Below are 19,370 nucleotides of genomic sequence, written 5' to 3' on the forward strand. Positions count from 1 at the left end.
TGGTCCATGCAGGCTGTCCCCTCCCCTTATAATGCCCCATGCAGGCTGTTCCCCACCTTATAATGCCCCATGCAGGCTGTCACCCCTCCTCTTTATAATGCCCCATGCAGGATGTACCCCCCCTCTTTATAAGGCCCCATGCAGGATGTCACCCCCCCCTCTTTATAATTCCCCATGCAGGATGTCACCCCCCTCTCTTTATAATGCCCCATGCAGGATTTCACCCCCCCTCTTTATAAGGCCTCATGCAGGATGTCAACCCCTCTCTCTATAATGCCCCATGCAGGATGTCACCACCCCCTCTCTTTATAATGCCCCATGCAGGATGTCACCCCCCCTCTCTTTATAATGCCCCATGCAGGATGTCACCCCCTCTCTCTATAATGCCCCATGCAGGCTGTCACCCCCTCTCTCTATAATGCCCCATGCAGGCTGTCACCCCCCCCCTCTCTCTATAATGCCCCATGCAGGCTGTCACCCCCCCTCTCTCTATAATGCCCCATGCAGGCTGTCACCCCCCCCTCTCTCTATAATGCCCCATGCAGGCTGTCACCCCCCCCTCTATAATGCCCCATGCAGGCTGTCACCCCCCCTCTCTCTATAATGCCCCATGCAGGATGTCACACCCCCTCTCTCTATAATGCCCCATGCAGGATGTCACCCCCCCTCTCTATAATGCCCCATGCAGGATGTCACCCCCCCTCTCTTTATAATGCCCCATGCAAGATGTCACCCCCCCATATTATGCCCCATGCAGGATGTAACCCCCCCCCCCCATATTATGCCCCATGCCTCCATACATTAAAAAAAAAAAAATCAAATACTCACCTCCCTCCTCCTCACCTGCTGCCCGCTGCTCGGGTCCGGACTCCAGCGTTGCCAACGTCGTCCCGCTCTGCGCTCCCTGTAACGGCTCAGGGGAGCGCGTGGTGGACAGACGTCACCGCGCCCTCTGACCTGAGACGTCACAGGGAGCGCAGAGGAGGATCTGCAGAGGCACGGGGAGAGGTAAGTATCCGGCTGCCGGGGCCCTGAGCAAGCGGCGAAGGGCAGGCGCTGACACCGCTCTCCTCCGCCCATAGCCCGGCGGGGTGCGTGACCGCCAGTGGGGCCCCCTGCCTGCTCAGGGCCCCGGCACTTGCCCGGGTGATGACGCCGGCCCTGGTTTGAGCAGAATAGTGAAAAGATAAAGTGTTTTCTTTATGTTGAGTTCCAGAAAGCGGGAGGAGAAAGAAGATATAGCTGGGAGAGGTGACATCTGGGTCAGAGAGGTAGATTTGAGTGTCATCAGCATAAACCTGGTACTGAAAAACATGAGTTTCTAAGAGCTGTCTCAGGCCCAAGAGTGAATGGAGAAGCGTAGAGGAACAAGGTCAGAGCTTAGCGGGAAACAGAGAGAATGTAAAAGAAAGAGGCATAAATGGGAATGTATGGTTGGTGGAGCATGGGGAAACCTGGGAGAGGGACAAGTCTGCAATGTCAATATATGACAGTTTATAACAAAAAATGTAAGGTCGACTGTCAAATGTAGAGGAAAGGTCTAGAAGGAGGAGCAGACCATTAGTGCTTTCATTAAGGAGAAGCTATCATCAGAATAACACCTAATAATCACTATAAGGCTGTGTGCCCACGATGAGTTTTTTAAGCGTTTCCGCAGCGGCAAAAACGCTGCAGAAACGCTTAAAAAATGCATGGTAGAAGGCCTGTCATGTTCCCCAATGATAATCTGCATGTGCACATGCTGCGGAAATTTCCAATGCGGATTATCATTGCAGAAAAAAACGGCAGCACTATGAATTATTTTGCGGAAGTGCTGCGTTTTCGCTGCCATTGACTTGCATTAGAACGCGTTTATTCCGCTTCACTAGATAAGAACATGCGAAATGCACGCGTTCAATGTGCGGATGGTACCCAGGTCTAGAGGAGAGGAGACTCTCCTCCGGACCCGGGTACCATAGAAACTGTGAAAAATAGAAAAATATAATCTTTATTTTTTATTTTAACCTTCTGACGGCTCCCGCTGCACTCCTCCTTTCATGCCGGCAGCTAGCGATGGACTGAAGGACCTGCGCTGACGTCATAGTCATGTGACGGGTCACGCAACGCTGATGTCGGCAGGTCCTTCAGTGTACCGCTGCTGGCAGCCAGGACGGAGGGAAAAAAGACTGCGGGGGCCATCAGAAGGTAAGTATATATTTATTTTTTACCATTCTTTCGGTCACAGTATATAAATCCATGCCGTTTGCATGGATTTATATAGTGTGACCAAGTTGACAAGCACTTTCCAAGTGATGCTAAAATCGCTTGGAAAGCGCTTGTCAACCCGCATGCGGAAATGCATGTGAAGAACGCTTCACTTCCCCTTGTCCCTGGCAGGAAAAACGCATGTACAATCCGCATGCATTTTTTCTGCCAGGGAGAAAAATCCTGAGCATTTCTGCATCGTGGGCACATAGCCTAAATCAGATTTTTGTTTTCCTTTTTTTCCTTTTTATTTTGCCATTTTTTTTTACATAACACAATCTTCATAAAAAAATAAAATTAGTAATCTTGCCATTTTTTGGACTCATACTTTGTCTTGAGATTTCAGCACACTCCTTATCATCAGAGGCAGGATTGCAATAACAGGTAACACCTGTATACACAGCTGATTACATAGTATCCACAACAGGCAATGTCACAGCTGCCCCTGCTCCTTCTCCCTCCACAATGACCTGCGGCTAATGTACATGTGAATATCCTGAAACAGGAAGTTAGAGTCTAATATAAAACCAAGAGACCAATGTAAAAAAATTATATTTTTTATTTTATTACAAATTGTGCTAAAAAAAATAAAAAATAGCAGGTGGTTTTAAAAATACATTTAACACAAAAATCTTGATTTAAACAATAGGTAATTTCCTGATTGATAGCTTCTCATGCAGACATCTGTGCAAAATCAGGTCGAGCACGGACAGGTCACAGCTCTCCCAAACCAAGCGTGACAGCCTCACAATAATATAAGACGCTCGGGTCAGGAATAGGGATGAGTGGACCCATGGAAGTTCGGGTTCTGGTACTCGACCCGAACTTTACTCCAAAGTTCGGTTCAGGTACCAGAACTGTATCCGAACTTGAACCTGAACCTCAATGAAAACAATGGGGACCCGAACTTTGGAGCTGAAAAATTCTCTTTCCCTCCCTCTCTCTCTAAGGCCACAGTCCCACTATCAGTATTTGGTCAGTATTCGGTCAGTATTTTTCTCAGGAGTGGGAGCCAAAACCAGAAGTGGGTGATAAATGCAGAATTGGTGACTTGTTTCTATGATACCTTTTCTCTGATTGTTCCTCACCTGGTTTTGTCTCCCATTCCGTAGAAAAAATACTGACCAAATACTAATAGTGGGGCCGTGGCGTAAGTGTTCGGTATGAACCTCAAACTTTTAAGCTCAGTTTTGCTCATCTCTAGTCAGGAGACCTGCGGTCAGGCCGTGCATTGCGGTCCGAGTTTGGAACGAGATCCATGAACGTCTGCATGGACCCTAAAGTAGTTTCAGTAGACTGGGGTCAGAAGCCAGACATGTTTATTAATCATGGATCAATGTATGCCAGCTTTATGTAAACCTAATGTTATTTATTCATTAATTTACCTTTTTAAAAAAGCGAACCCACAACTTGTCTCCTTTATTTATGGGGATTTCATCCTTAAGATGGTCTAGCACAGCCCTGAAATGCATTTACCCCCTGCAAAAAGCAAACAACTTATTCTGGATGAGTAGTCCAGCGATTACACCATCTTTCCTGCATTCATGGAAAGCTGCCAACTGTGTCTGGCACAATGTCACTATCGGGATGTCTGGAGTTTATGCTTAGGAATTTGGCAGTAAAATAAAATGGTCACTAATGGGGGTATTGTACCTGCTTATGGATTTTAAGCACAGAGGATGACACTGGTGTTATCACAGGGAAATACTAAGCCTAAAATATCAGGTATCTGGAATCAAATGGATGAAAAGGAAAATATCTACAGATGGACAGGTTGTGGAACTGCTACACATGAAGCCAGCAGTCCCTAGCACACCTGAGACAAATGAACCCACGGATACATTGCCATGCAACATTTAAGGAAACCCCTCCCTCCTAGCTATAGTTTGTTAAAAAAAAAACCTGTGCTTTACCCCCCTCTCCAGGTCCAGTGCAGAGTCTCTGCTGCTGCTACTGTTATTGTCTGCAGCGCTGTCATCACATGGATAACGCTGCAGCCAGTAACTCAGCTCAACAGCTCTGCCAGAGTTGATGACATAAGCAGTACTGTGGAAAAGTTTTAGATAGGATAAAAATAAAGTTAATGAAAAAAAGAGAAATCTAAATCAAATCAATATTCGTTGTGACCATCTTTTGCCATCAAAACAGCATCAATTCTTCTAGGTACACTCGCACACAGTACTTGAAGGAACTCAGCAGGGATCTTCCCTGGATGTAGACTTGTGAAATCCTTCTGTCTCTTTGTGTAATCCCAGATTCAATGATGTGGAGATGAGGGCTCTGTGGGGGCCATGTCATCACTTCCAGGACGGTTGCAGAATAAATTTGAAGCCAATCAGATGCCTCCCAGATGGTATTGTATAATGGGTAAAATCTGCCTGTATTTCTCAACATTGAGGAAACTAAAAAATGGCAATATTAAGAACCATAAGCACAGATGTCGACTTAGGAAACTTGTCCAGATGTCCAGCCAGTGCCATCAGCTCAGAACTGGGAGCAGCCAGTGAGACCCAGCTACACCTATTTATTGTTCGGAGAAGTCTGGCTAAAAGTGGTCTTCATGGAAGAATGGCAGCCAAAAAGCCAACCTTCCACATAGAAACAAGACTAAATGACTCAACGATGCACAAAAACATAGGAACTGTGGTGCAGAAAAATATCAGCAGGTGCTCTGGACTGAAAAGTAAAAGTGTGAAAGATTTGGCTGTAACAGAAGACAGTTTGTTCCCAAATGGCTGGAGAGCGGTACAATAATGAGTGTCTGCAGGGTACAGTGAAATATGGTGGAGGTTCCTTGCAACTTTGAGTTTCCACAATATAGTGAAATATAGGCAGATGCTTATCTATTATGCAATAACATCAATGAGGCATATAATTGGTTCCAAGTTTATTCTGCAGCAGGACAATGGCCCCAAACATACAGCCAATATCACTAAGGATTATCTTCAGTGTAAAGAAAAGCTAGAAGTCCTGGAAGTGAAGATATGGCCCCCAGAGCCCTGATCAAAACTTCACAGTGTCTGTCTGGAATTGCATGAAGTGACAGAAAGATTTGCTCAAGCCTACATTCACAGAAGATCTGTGGTTAGCTCTCCAAAATGTTTGGAAGAAGCTCCCTGCAGAGTTCCATCAAAAACAGTGTGAAAGTGTACCTAGAAGAATTGAGGTTTTGAAGGCAGAGTATAAGCGGGGATCACACCAAATATTGATTTGATTCAGATTTCTCTTTTGTTCATTCACTTTACTTTTTATTGACAAAAATAAACTATTAATAATTATTTTTATTAAAGCATTCTTACTTTGTAGCATTTTTTGTACACATGCCAAAAACATTTGCACAGTACTGGACACTGTATACGCCCCCCACACACACCTATAATAGCGTGTGCCCCCCCCCACACACACACACGCCCGCCCATAATAGCGTGTGCCCCCCCCCCACGCACACACACGCCCGCCCATAATAGCGTGGGCCCCCCCCCACGCACACGCCCGTAATAGCGTGCGCCCCCACACGCCCGTATAATAGCGTGCGCCCCCACACACACACATAATAGCGTGCGCCCCCACACACACACATAATAGCGTGCGCCCCCACACACACACACATAATAGCGTGCGCCCCCACACACACACACATAATAGCGTGCGCCCCCACACACACACACATAATAGCGTGCGCCCCCACACACACACACACATAATAGCGTGCGCCCCCACACACACACATAATAGCGTGCGCCCCCACACACACACACACATAATAGCGTGCGCCCCCACACACACACACATAATAGCGTGCGCCCCCACACACACACATAATAGCGTGCGCCCCCACACACACACATAATAGCGTGCGCCCCCACACACACACCCATAATAGAGTGCGCCCCACACACACACACGCCCATAATAGCGTGCGCCACCTCCACACACACACACCCGTAATAGCGTGCGCCCCTCCACACGCCCGTAATAGCGTGCGCCCTACACACATGCCCATAATAGCGTGCGCCACCTCCACACACACGCCCGTAATAGAGTGCGCCCCCACACACACGCCCGTAATAGCATGCGCCCTACACACACACGCCCGTAATAGCGTGCGCCCTACACACACACGCCCGTAATAGCGTGCGCCCTACACACACACGCCCGTAATAGCGTGCGCCCTACACACACACGCCCGTAATAGCGTGCGCCCTACACACACACACACCCATAATAGCGTGCGCCCCCCCACACACACACACGCCCGTAATAGCGTGCGCCCCCCCACACACACACGCCCGTAATAGCGTGCGCCCACCAAAGACGCACACGCCCGTAATAGCGTGCGCCCACCAAAGACACACACGCCCGTAATAGCGTGCGCCCCCCCCACACACACGCCCGTAATAGCGTGCGCCCCCCCCACACGCCCGTAATAGCGTGCGCCCCCCCCACACACGCCCGTAATAGCGTGCGCCCCCCCCACACACGCCCGTAATAGCGTGCGCCCCCCACACACACACACACGCCCGTAATAGCGTGCGCCCCCCACACACACACACACGCCCGTAATAGCGTGCGCCCCCCACACACACACGCCCGTAATAGCGTGCGCCCCCCCCACACACACACGCCCGTAATAGCGTGCGCCCCCCACACACAGACGCCAGTAATAGCGTGCGCCCCCCCACACACACGCCAGTAATAGCGTGCGCCCCCCCCACACACACGCCCGTAATAGCGTGCGCCCCCCAAACAGACGCCCGTAATAGCGTGCGCCCCCCCCACACACGCCCGTAATAGCGTGCGCCCCCCACACACACACGCCCGTAATAGCGTGCGCCCCCCACACACACACGCCCGTAATAGCGTGCGCCCCCCAAAGACACACACGCCCGTAATAGCGTGCGCCCCCCCACACACGCCCGTAATAGCGTGCGCCCCCCCCACACACGCCCGTAATAGCGTGCGCCCCCACCACACACACGCCCGTCATAGCGTGCGCTCCCCCCCACACACACGCCCGTAATAGCGTGCGCCCCCCAAAGACACACACGCCCGTAATAGCGTGCGCCCCCCCCACACGCCCGTAATAGCGTGCGCCCCCCCACACACGCCCGTAATAGCGTGCGCCCCCACCACACACACGCCCGTAATAGCGTGCGCTCCCCCCACACACACACACGCCCGTAATAGCGTGCGCCCCCCACACACACACGCCCGTAATAGCGTGCACCCCCCCACAAGCCCGTTATAGCGTGCCCCCGCACACACACACGCCCGTAATAGCGTGCCCCCCCCACACACACCCGTAATAGCGTGCGCCCCCCCCACACACACGCCCGTAATAGCGTGCGCCCCCCACACACACACACGTCCGTAATAGCGTGCGCCCCCCCCACACACACGCCCGTAATAGCGTGCGCCCCCCCCCACACACGCCCGTAATAGCGTGCGCCCCCCACACACACACACACGCCCGTAATAGCGTGCGCCCCCCCCCCACACGCCCGTTATGGCGTGCGCCCCCGACACACACATCTATAATGGCGTGTGCCCCCGACACACACACGCCCGTTATAGCGTGCGCCCCCGACACACACACGCCCGTTATAGCGTGCGCCCCCGACACACACACGCCCGTTATAGCGTGCGCCCCCGACACACACACGCCCGTTATAGCGTGCGCCCCCGACACACACACGCCCGTTATAGCGTGCGCCCCCGACACACACACGCCCGTTATAGCGTGCTCCCCCGACACACACACGCCCGTTATAGCGTGCGCCCCCGACACACACACGCCCGTTATAGCGTGCGCCCCCGACACACACATCTATAATGGTGTGCTCCCCCCACATACACACACGCCCGTTATAGCTTGCGCCCCCCACATACACACACGCCCGTTATAGCGTGCGCCCACCACACACACACATCTATAATGGCGTGCGCCCCCCACATACATACACGCCTATAATAGCGTGCGCCCCCGACACACATACACACACACACATCTATAATGGCGTGTGCCCCCCACATATACACGCCCGTTATAGCTTGCGCCCCCGACACACACGCCCGTTATAGCGTGCGCCCCCAACACACACACGCCCGTTATAGCGTGCGCCCCCGACACACACACGCCCGTTAAAGCGTGCGCCCCCAACACACACACGCCCGTTATAGCGTGCGCCCCCGACACACACACGCCCGTTATAGCGTGCGCCCCCCCACACGCCCGTAATAGCGTGCGCCCCCCCCCCACACGCCCGTAATAGCGTGCGCCCCCCCCACACGCCCGTAATAGCGTGCGTCCCCCCCCACACGCCCGTTATAGCGTGCGCCCCCCCACACACACGCCCGTTATAGCGTGCGCCCCCCCACACACACGCCCGTTATAGCGTGCGCCCCCGACACACACACACACATCTATAATGGCGTGTGCCCCCCACATACACACATCTATAATAGCGTGCGCCCCCGACACACACACGCCCGTTATAGCGTGCGCCCCCGACACACACATCTATAATGGCGAGCGCCCCCCACATACACACACGCCTATAATAGCGTGCACCCTCCACACACACACACGCCCGTTATAGCGTGCGCCCCCGACACACACATCTATAATGGCGAGCGCCCCCCACATACACACACATCTATAATAGCGTGTGCCACCGACACACACATCTATAATAGCGTGCGCCCCCCCCCACACACACACGCCCGTTATAGCATGCGCCCCCGACACACACACACGCCCGTTATAGCGTGCGCCCCCGACACACACACACACACATCTATAATAGCGTGCGCCCCCGACACACACATCTATAATGGCAAGCGCCCCCCACATACACACACATCTATAATAGTGTGCGCCCCCGACACACACACACACACATCTATAATAGCGTGCGCCCCCGACACACACATCTATAATGGTAAGCGCCCCCCACATACACACACATCTATAATAGCGTGCGCCCCCTCCACACACACGCCCGTAATAGCGTGCGCCCCCTCCACACACACGCCCGTAATAGCGTGCGCCCCCTCCACACACACGCCCGTAATAGCGTGCGCCCCCCCCCACACACACGCCCATCTATAATGGCAAGCGCCCCCCACATACACACACATCTATAATAGCGTGCGCCCCCTCCACACACACGCCCATAATAGCGTGCGCCCCCCACACACACATCTATAATAGCGTGCGCCCCCCCACACACACATCTATAATGGCAAGCGCCCCCGACACACACACACATCTATAATAGCGTGCGCCCCCGACACACACATCTATAATGGTAAGCGCCCCCCACATACACACACATCTATAATAGCGTGCGCCCCCTCCACACACACGCCCGTAATAGCGTGCGCCCCCTCCACACACACGCCCGTAATAGCGTGCGCCCCCTCCACACACACGCCCGTAATAGCGTGCGCCCCCCCCCACACACACGCCCATCTATAATGGCAAGCGCCCCCCACATACACACACATCTATAATAGCGTGCGCCCCCTCCACACACACGCCCATAATAGCGTGCGCCCCCCACACACACATCTATAATAGCGTGCGCCCCCCCACACACACATCTATAATGGCAAGCGCCCCCGACATACACACACATCTATAATAGCGTGCGCCCCCCCACACACACGTTATAGCGTGCGCCCCCCCCACACACACGTTATAGCGTGCGCCCCCCCCACACACACACCAGTAATAGCGTGCGCCCCCCCCCACACATGCCCGTAATAGCGTGCGCCCCCGACACACACATCTATAATGACGTGTGCCCACCACATACACACACACATGCCCGTAATAGCGTGCGCCCCCGACACACACATCTATAATGACGTGTGCCCCCCACATACACACACATCTATAGTAGCGTGCGCCCCCGACACACACACGCCCGTTATAGCGTGCGCCCCCGACACACACACGCCGGTTATAGCATGCGCCCCCGACACACACACACATCTATAATGGCGAGCGCCCCCCACATACACACACATCTATAATAGCGTGCGCCCCCGACACACACACGCCCGTTATAGCGTGCGCCCCCCCCCCACACACACACACATCTATAATGGCAAGCGCCCCCACATACACACACGTCTATAATAGCGTGCGCCCCCCACATACACACACATCTATAATAGCGTGCGCCCCCGACACACACACGCCCGTTATAGCGTGCGCCCCCACACACACACGCCCGTTATAGCGTGCGCCCCCCACACACACACATCTATAATAGCGTGCGCCCCCCCCACACACACACACACACCTCTAATGGCAAGCGCCCCCCACATACACACACATCTATAATAGCGTGCGCCCCCCCCCCACACACACATCTATAATGGCAAGCGCCCCCCACATACACACACATCTATAATAGCGTGCGCCCCCCCCACCACACACACACATCTATAATAGAGTGCGCCCCCGACACACACATCTATAATGGCGTGTGCCCCCCACATACACACACATCTATAATAGCGTGCGCCCCCGACACACACACGCCCGTTATAGCATGCGCCCCCGACACACACACACACACATCTATAATGGCGAGCGCCCCCCACATACACACACATCTATAATATTGTGCGCCCCCCACATACACACACATCTATAATAGCGTGCGCCCCCGACACACACACACCTCTAATGGCAAGCGCCCCCCACATACACACACATCTATAATAGAATGCGCCCCCCACATACACACACATCTATAATAGAATGCGCCCCCCACATACACACATCTATAATAGCGTGCGCCCCCCCACATACACATCTATAACAGCGTGCGCCCCCCCACACACACACATCTATAATAGCGTGCGCCCCCCACACACACACACACATCTATAATAGCGTGCGCCCCCCACATACACACACATCTATAATAGCGTGCGCCCCCCACATACACACACATCTATAATAGCGTGCTCCTCCCACATACACACACATCTATAATAGCGTGCGCCCCCCACATACACACACATCTATAATAGCGTGCGCCCCCCACATACACACACATCTATAATAGCGTGCTCCTCCCACATACACACACATCTATAATAGCGTGCACCCCCCACATACACACACATCTATAATAGCGTGCACCCCCCACATACACACACATCTATAATAGCGTGCTCCTCCCACATACACACACATCTATAATAGCGTGCGCCCCCCACATACACACACATCTATAGTAGCGTGCTCCTCCCACATACACACACATCTATAATAGCGTGCACCCCCCACATACACACACATCTATAATAGCGTGCGCCCCCCACATACACACACATCTATAATAGCGTGCACCCCCCACATACACACACATCTATAATAGCGTGCTCCTCCCACATACACACACATCTATAATAGCGTGCTCCTCCCACATACACACACATCTATAATAGCGTGCGCCCCCCACATACACACACATCTATAGTAGCGTGCGCCCCCCACATACACACACATCTATAATAGCGTGCTCCTCCCACATACACATCTATAATAGCGAGCACCCCCCACATACACACACATCTATAATAGCGTGCGCCCCTCACATACACACACATCTATAGTAGCGTGCGCCCCCCACATACACACACATCTATAGTAGCGTGCTCCTCCCACATACACACACATCTATAGTAGCGTGCGCCCCCCACATACACACACATCTATAGTAGCGTGCTCCTCCCACATATACACACATCTATAATAGCGTGCACCCCCCACATACACACACATCTATAATAGCGTGCGCCCCCCACATACACACACATCTATAATAGCGTGCGCCCCCCACATACACACACATCTATAGTAGCGTGCTCCTCCCACATACACACACATCTATAATAGCGTGCACCCCCCACATACACACACATCTATAATAGCGTGCTCCTCCCACATACACACACATCTATAATAGCGTGCACCCCCCACATACACACACATCTATAGTAGCGTGCGCCCCCCACATACACACACATCTATAATAGCGTGCTCCTCCCACATACACACACATCTATAGTAGCGTGCGCCCCCCACATACACATACATCTATAGTAGCGTGCTCCTCCCACATACACACACATCTATAGTAGCGTGCGCCCCCCACATACACACACATCTATAGTAGCGTGCTCCTCCCACATATACACACATCTATAATAGCGTGCTCCTCCCACATACACACACATCTATAATAGCGTGCACCCCCCACATACACACACATCTATAGTAGCGTGCTCCTCCCACATACACACACGTCTATAATAGCGTGCTCCTCCCACATACACACACGTCTATAATAGCGTGCTCCTCCCACATACACACACATCTATAATAGCGTGCTCCTCCCACATACACACACATCTATAATAGCGTGCTCCTCCCACATACACACACATCTATAATAGCGTGCACCCCCCACATACACACACATCTATAATAGCGTGCTCCTCCCACATACACACATCTATAATAGCGTGCTCCTCCCACATACACACACATCTATAATAGCGTGCTCCTCCCACATACACACACATCTATAATAGCGTGCTCCTCCCACATACACACACATCTATAATAGCGTGCACCCCCCACATACACACACATCTATAGTAGCGTGCTCCTCCCACATACACACACATCTATAATAGCGTGCGCCCCCCACATACACACACATCTATAATAGCGTGCGCCCCCCACATACACACACATCTATAATAGCGTGCTCCTCCCACATACACACACATCTATAATAGCGTGCTCCTCCCACATACACACACGTCTACAATAGCGTGCTCCTCCCACATACACACACGTCTATAATAGCGTGCACCCCCCACATACACACACATCTATAATAGCGTGCTCCTCCCACATACACACACATCTATAATAGCGTGCGCCCCCCACATACACACACATCTATAATAGCGTGCGCCCCCCACATACACACACATCTATAATAGCGTGCTCCTCCCACATACACACACATCTATAATAGCGTGCTCCTCCCACATACACACACGTCTACAATAGCGTGCTCCTCCCACATACACACACGTCTATAATAGCGTGCTCCTCCCACATACACACACATCTATAATAGCGTGCTCCTCCCACATACACACACATCTATAATAGCGTGCTCCTCCCACATACACACACATCTATAATAGCGTGCTCCTCCCACATACACACACATCTATAATAGCGTGCTCCTCCCACATACACACACATCTATAATAGCGTGCTCCTCCCACATACACACACATCTATAATAGCGTGCGCCCCCCACATACACACACATATATAATAGCGTGCGCCCCCACATACACACACATCTATAATAGCGTGCTCCTCCCACATACACACACATCTATAATAGCGTGCACCCCCCACATACACACACATCTATAATAGCGTGCTCCTCCCACATACACACACATCTATAATAGCGTGCTCCTCCCACATACACACACATCTAGAATAGCGTGCACCCCCCACATACACACACATCTATAATAGCGTGCACCCCCCACATACACATCTATAATAGCGTGCTCCTCCCACATACACACACATCTATAATAGCGTGCACCCCCCACATACACACACATCTATAATAGCGTGCACCCCCCACATACACACACATCTATAGTAGCGTGCGCCCCCCACATACACACACATCTATAATAGCGTGCACCCCCCACATACACACACATCTATAGTAGCGTGCTCCTCCCACATACACACACGTCTATAATAGCGTGCTCCTCCCACATACACACACATCTATAATAGCGTGCTCCTCCCACATACACACACATCTATAATAGCGTGCACCCCCCACATACACACACATCTATAATAGCGTGCTCCTCCCACATACACACACATCTATAATAGCGTGCTCCTCCCACATACACACACATCTATAATAGCGTGCTCCTCCCACATACACACACATCTATAATAGCGTGCGCCCCCCACATACACACACATCTATAATAGCGTGCGCCCCCCACATACACACACATCTATAATAGCGTGCTCCTCCCACATACACACACATCTATAATAGCGTGCTCCTCCCACATACACACACGTCTACAATAGCGTGCTCCTCCCACATACACACACGTCTATAATAGCGTGCTCCTCCCACATACACACACATCTATAATAGCGTGCTCCTCCCACATACACACACATCTATAATAGCGTGCTCCTCCCACATACACACACATCTATAATAGCGTGCTCCTCCCACATACACACACATCTATAATAGCGTGCTCCTCCCACATACACACACATCTATAATAGCGTGCTCCTCCCACATACACACACATCTATAATAGCGTGCGCCCCCCACATACACACACATCTATAATAGCGTGCGCCCCCCACATACACACACATCTATAATAGCGTGCTCCTCCCACATACACACACATCTATAATAGCGTGCACCCCCCACATACACACACATCTATAATAGCGTGCTCCTCCCACATACACACACATCTATAATAGCGTGCTCCTCCCACATACACACACATCTAGAATAGCGTGCACCCCCCACATACACACACATCTATAATAGCGTGCACCCCCCACATACACACACGTCTATAATAGCGTGCTCCTCCCACATACACACACATCTATAATAGCGTGCTCCTCCCACATACACACACATCTATAATAGCGTGCGCCCCCCACATACACACACATCTATAATAGCGTGCGCCCCCCACATACACACACATCTATAATAGCATGCGCCCCCCACATACACACACATCTATAATAGCGTGCTCCTCCCACATACACACACATCTGTAATAGCGTGCGCCCCCCACATACACACACATCTATAATAGCGTGCTCCTCCCACATACACACACATCTATAATAGCGTGCACCCCCCACATACACACACATCTATAATAGCGTGCACCCCCCACATACACACACATCTATAATAGCGTGCTCCTCCCACATACAAACACATCTATAATAGCATGCACCCCCCACATACACACACATCTATAATAGCGTGCTCCTCCCACATACAAACACATCTATAATAGCATGCACCCCCCACATACACACACATCTATAATAGCGTGCTCCTCCCACATACACACACATCTATAATAGCGTGCACCCCCCACATACACACACATCTATAATAGCGTGCACCCCCCACATACACACACATCTATAGTAGCGTGCGCCCCCCACATACACACACATCTATAATAGCGTGCACCCCCCACATACACACACATCTATAGTAGCGTGCTCCTCCCACATACACACACGTCTATAATAGCGTGCTCCTCCCACATACACACACATCTATAATAGCGTGCTCCTCCCACATACACACACATCTATAATAGCGTGCACCCCCCACATACACACACATCTATAATAGCGTGCTCCTCCCACATACACACACATCTATAATAGCGTGCTCCTCCCACATACACACACATCTATAATAGCGTGCTCCTCCCACATACACACACATCTATAATAGCGTGCGCCCCCCACATACACACACATCTATAATAGCGTGCGCCCCCCACATACACACACATCTATAATAGCGTGCTCCTCCCACATACACACACATCTATAATAGCGTGCTCCTCCCACATACACACACGTCTACAATAGCGTGCTCCTCCCACATACACACACGTCTATAATAGCGTGCTCCTCCCACATACACACACATCTATAATAGCGTGCTCCTCCCACATACACACACATCTATAATAGCGTGCTCCTCCCACATACACACACATCTATAATAGCGTGCTCCTCCCACATACACACACATCTATAATAGCGTGCTCCTCCCACATACACACACATCTATAATAGCGTGCTCCTCCCACATACACACACATCTATAATAGCGTGCGCCCCCCACATACACACACATCTATAATAGCGTGCGCCCCCCACATACACACACATCTATAATAGCGTGCTCCTCCCACATACACACACATCTATAATAGCGTGCACCCCCCACATACACACACATCTATAATAGCGTGCTCCTCCCACATACACACACATCTATAATAGCGTGCTCCTCCCACATACACACACATCTAGAATAGCGTGCACCCCCCACATACACACACATCTATAATAGCGTGCACCCCCCACATACACACACGTCTATAATAGCGTGCTCCTCCCACATACACACACATCTATAATAGCGTGCTCCTCCCACATACACACACATCTATAATAGCGTGCGCCCCCCACATACACACACATCTATAATAGCGTGCGCCCCCCACATACACACACATCTATAATAGCATGCGCCCCCCACATACACACACATCTATAATAGCGTGCTCCTCCCACATACACACACATCTATAATAGCGTGCGCCCCCCACATACACACACATCTATAATAGCGTGCTCCTCCCACATACACACACATCTATAATAGCGTGCTCCTCCCACATACACACACATCTATAATAGCGTGCTCCTCCCACATACACACACATCTATAATAGCGTGCACCCCCCACATACACACACATCTATAATAGCGTGCACCCCCCACATACACACACATCTATAATAGCGTGCTCCTCCCACATACACACACATCTATAATAGCGTGCTCCTCCCACATACACACACATCTAGAATAGCGTGCACCCCCCACATACACACACATCTATAATAGCGTGCGCCCCCACATACACACACATCTATAATAGCGTGCGCCCCCCACATACACACACATCTATAATAGCGTGCTGCTCCCACATACACACACATCTATAATAGCGTGCACCCCCCACATACACACACATCTATAATAGCGTGCTCCTCCCACATACACACACATCTATAATAGCGTGCTCCTCCCACATACACACACATCTAGAATAGCGTGCACCCCCCACATACACACACATCTATAATAGCGTGCGCCCCCCACATACACACACATCTATAATAGCGTGCTGCTCCCACATACACACACATCTATAATAGCGTGCACCCCCCACATACACACACATCTATAATAGCGTGCTCCTCCCACATACACACACGCCCGTTATAGCGTGCGCCCCCCACATACACACACATCTATAATAGCGTGCTCCTCCCACATACAAACACATCTATAATAGCATGCACCCCCCACATACACACACATCTATAATAGCGTGCTCCTCCCACATACACACACATCTATAATAGCGTGCGCCCCCCACATACACACACATCTATAATAGCGTGCTCCTCCCACATACACACACATCTATAATAGCGTGCTCCTCCCACATACACACACATCTATAATAGCGTGCTCCTCCCACATACACACACATCTATAATAGCATGCACCCCCCACATACACACACATCTATAATAGCGTGCGCCCCCCACATACACACACATCTATAATAGCGTGCTCCTCCCACATACACACAATCTATAATAGCGTGCTCCTCCCACATACACACACATCTATAATAGCGTGCGCCCCCCACATACACACACATCTATAATAGCGTGCGCCCCCCACATACACACACATCTATAATAGCGTGCGCCCCCCACATACACACACATCTATAATAGCGTGCTCCTCCCACATACACACACATCTATAATAGCGTGTACCCCCCACATACACACACATCTATAATAGCGTGCTCCTCCCACATACACACACATCTATAATAGCGTGCTCCTCCCACATACACACACATCTAGAATAGCGTGCACCCCCCACATACACACACATCTATAATAGCGTGCGCCCCCACATACACACACATCTATAATAGCGTGCGCCCCCCACATACACACACATCTATAATAGCGTGCTGCTCCCACATACACACACATCTATAATAGCGTGCACCCCCCACATACACACACATCTATAATAGCGTGCTCCTCCCACATACACACACATCTATAATAGCGTGCTCCTCCCACATACACACACATCTAGAATAGCGTGCACCCCCCACATACACACACATCTATAATAGCGTGCGCCCCCCACATACACACACATCTATAATAGCGTGCTGCTCCCACATACACACACATCTATAATAGCGTGCACCCCCCACATACACACACATCTATAATAGCGTGCACCCCCCACATACACACACATCTATAATAGCGTGCTCCTCCCACATACACACACATCTAGAATAGCGTGCACCCCCCACATACACACACATCTATAATAGCGTGCGCCCCCCACATACACACACATCTATAATAGCGTGCTGCTCCCACATACACACACATCTATAATAGCGTGCTCCTCCCACATACACACACGCCCGTTATAGCGTGCGCCCCCCACATACACACACATCTATAATAGCGTGCTCCTCCCACATACACACACGCCCGTTATAGCGTGCGCCCCCCACATACACACACATCTATAATAGCGTGCTCCTCCCACATACACACACACATCTATAATGGCGTGTGCCCCACATACACACACACCTATAATAGTGCGCGCCCGTCACAGACCCCCCGAGTGTGGCCAAGCTGCGATATCCCTCCCACCCCACAGGATCCCCACATATGTGTGCACCCCGCGCTCACCTCCAGGACAGCAGTGAGTTTCTTTTCTCAGTAAGGACCTTCTGTTGTCAGCCGGTCACATGACACGCAAAGTCACGTGGTACAGCGACCTGAAGTGCGGCATAGCTGCTGCAAAGCTGTGCAGACGGAGAGTGAGGGGTTAATGGTTTTGCATTGAAACCTCGTAATAAAGGACATGTCTGGTCGAAATAGTATGGGGTCCGGGGGAGAGCGGGCTGTGTAGGGTTAATGGGTTACATGGGGGGAGATGACATATGCACCATCCACACTGCTGTCAGGCACCATGAATACAGGTAATGGTAGAAGATCTGAAGCCTCCATCAGCTTTGCAGTTCAGTGAAAGTTGACTTGTACTGTGCATTAGTTTTAACCCCTTTACCCCCGAGGGTGGTTTGCATGTT

At 51.2% G+C, this 19,370-nt stretch overlaps 1 protein-coding gene across 1 annotated transcript in view; it reads right to left on the bottom strand.

The window, feature by feature from the left end:
- The window catches only part of LOC141264686 (3'-5' RNA helicase YTHDC2-like), a 69,143-nt gene extending 50,098 nt beyond the window's left edge, over positions 1 to 19,045 (bottom strand). Inside the window, exon 1 of the mRNA XM_073676974.1 lies at positions 18,970 to 19,045. The gene's annotated coding sequence lies outside the window, so the exon portion shown is untranslated. The remainder of the gene's footprint in view (positions 1 to 18,969) is intronic.
- Positions 19,046 to 19,370: the final 325 nt, after the last annotated feature.

This window comes from Phyllobates terribilis, unplaced genomic scaffold (assembly GCF_046119375.1).
Source record: "Phyllobates terribilis strain yellow unplaced genomic scaffold, ASM4611937v1 Scaffold_1__5_contigs__length_1240528914, whole genome shotgun sequence".
Classification (NCBI taxonomy): Eukaryota; Metazoa; Chordata; class Amphibia; order Anura; family Dendrobatidae; genus Phyllobates; species Phyllobates terribilis.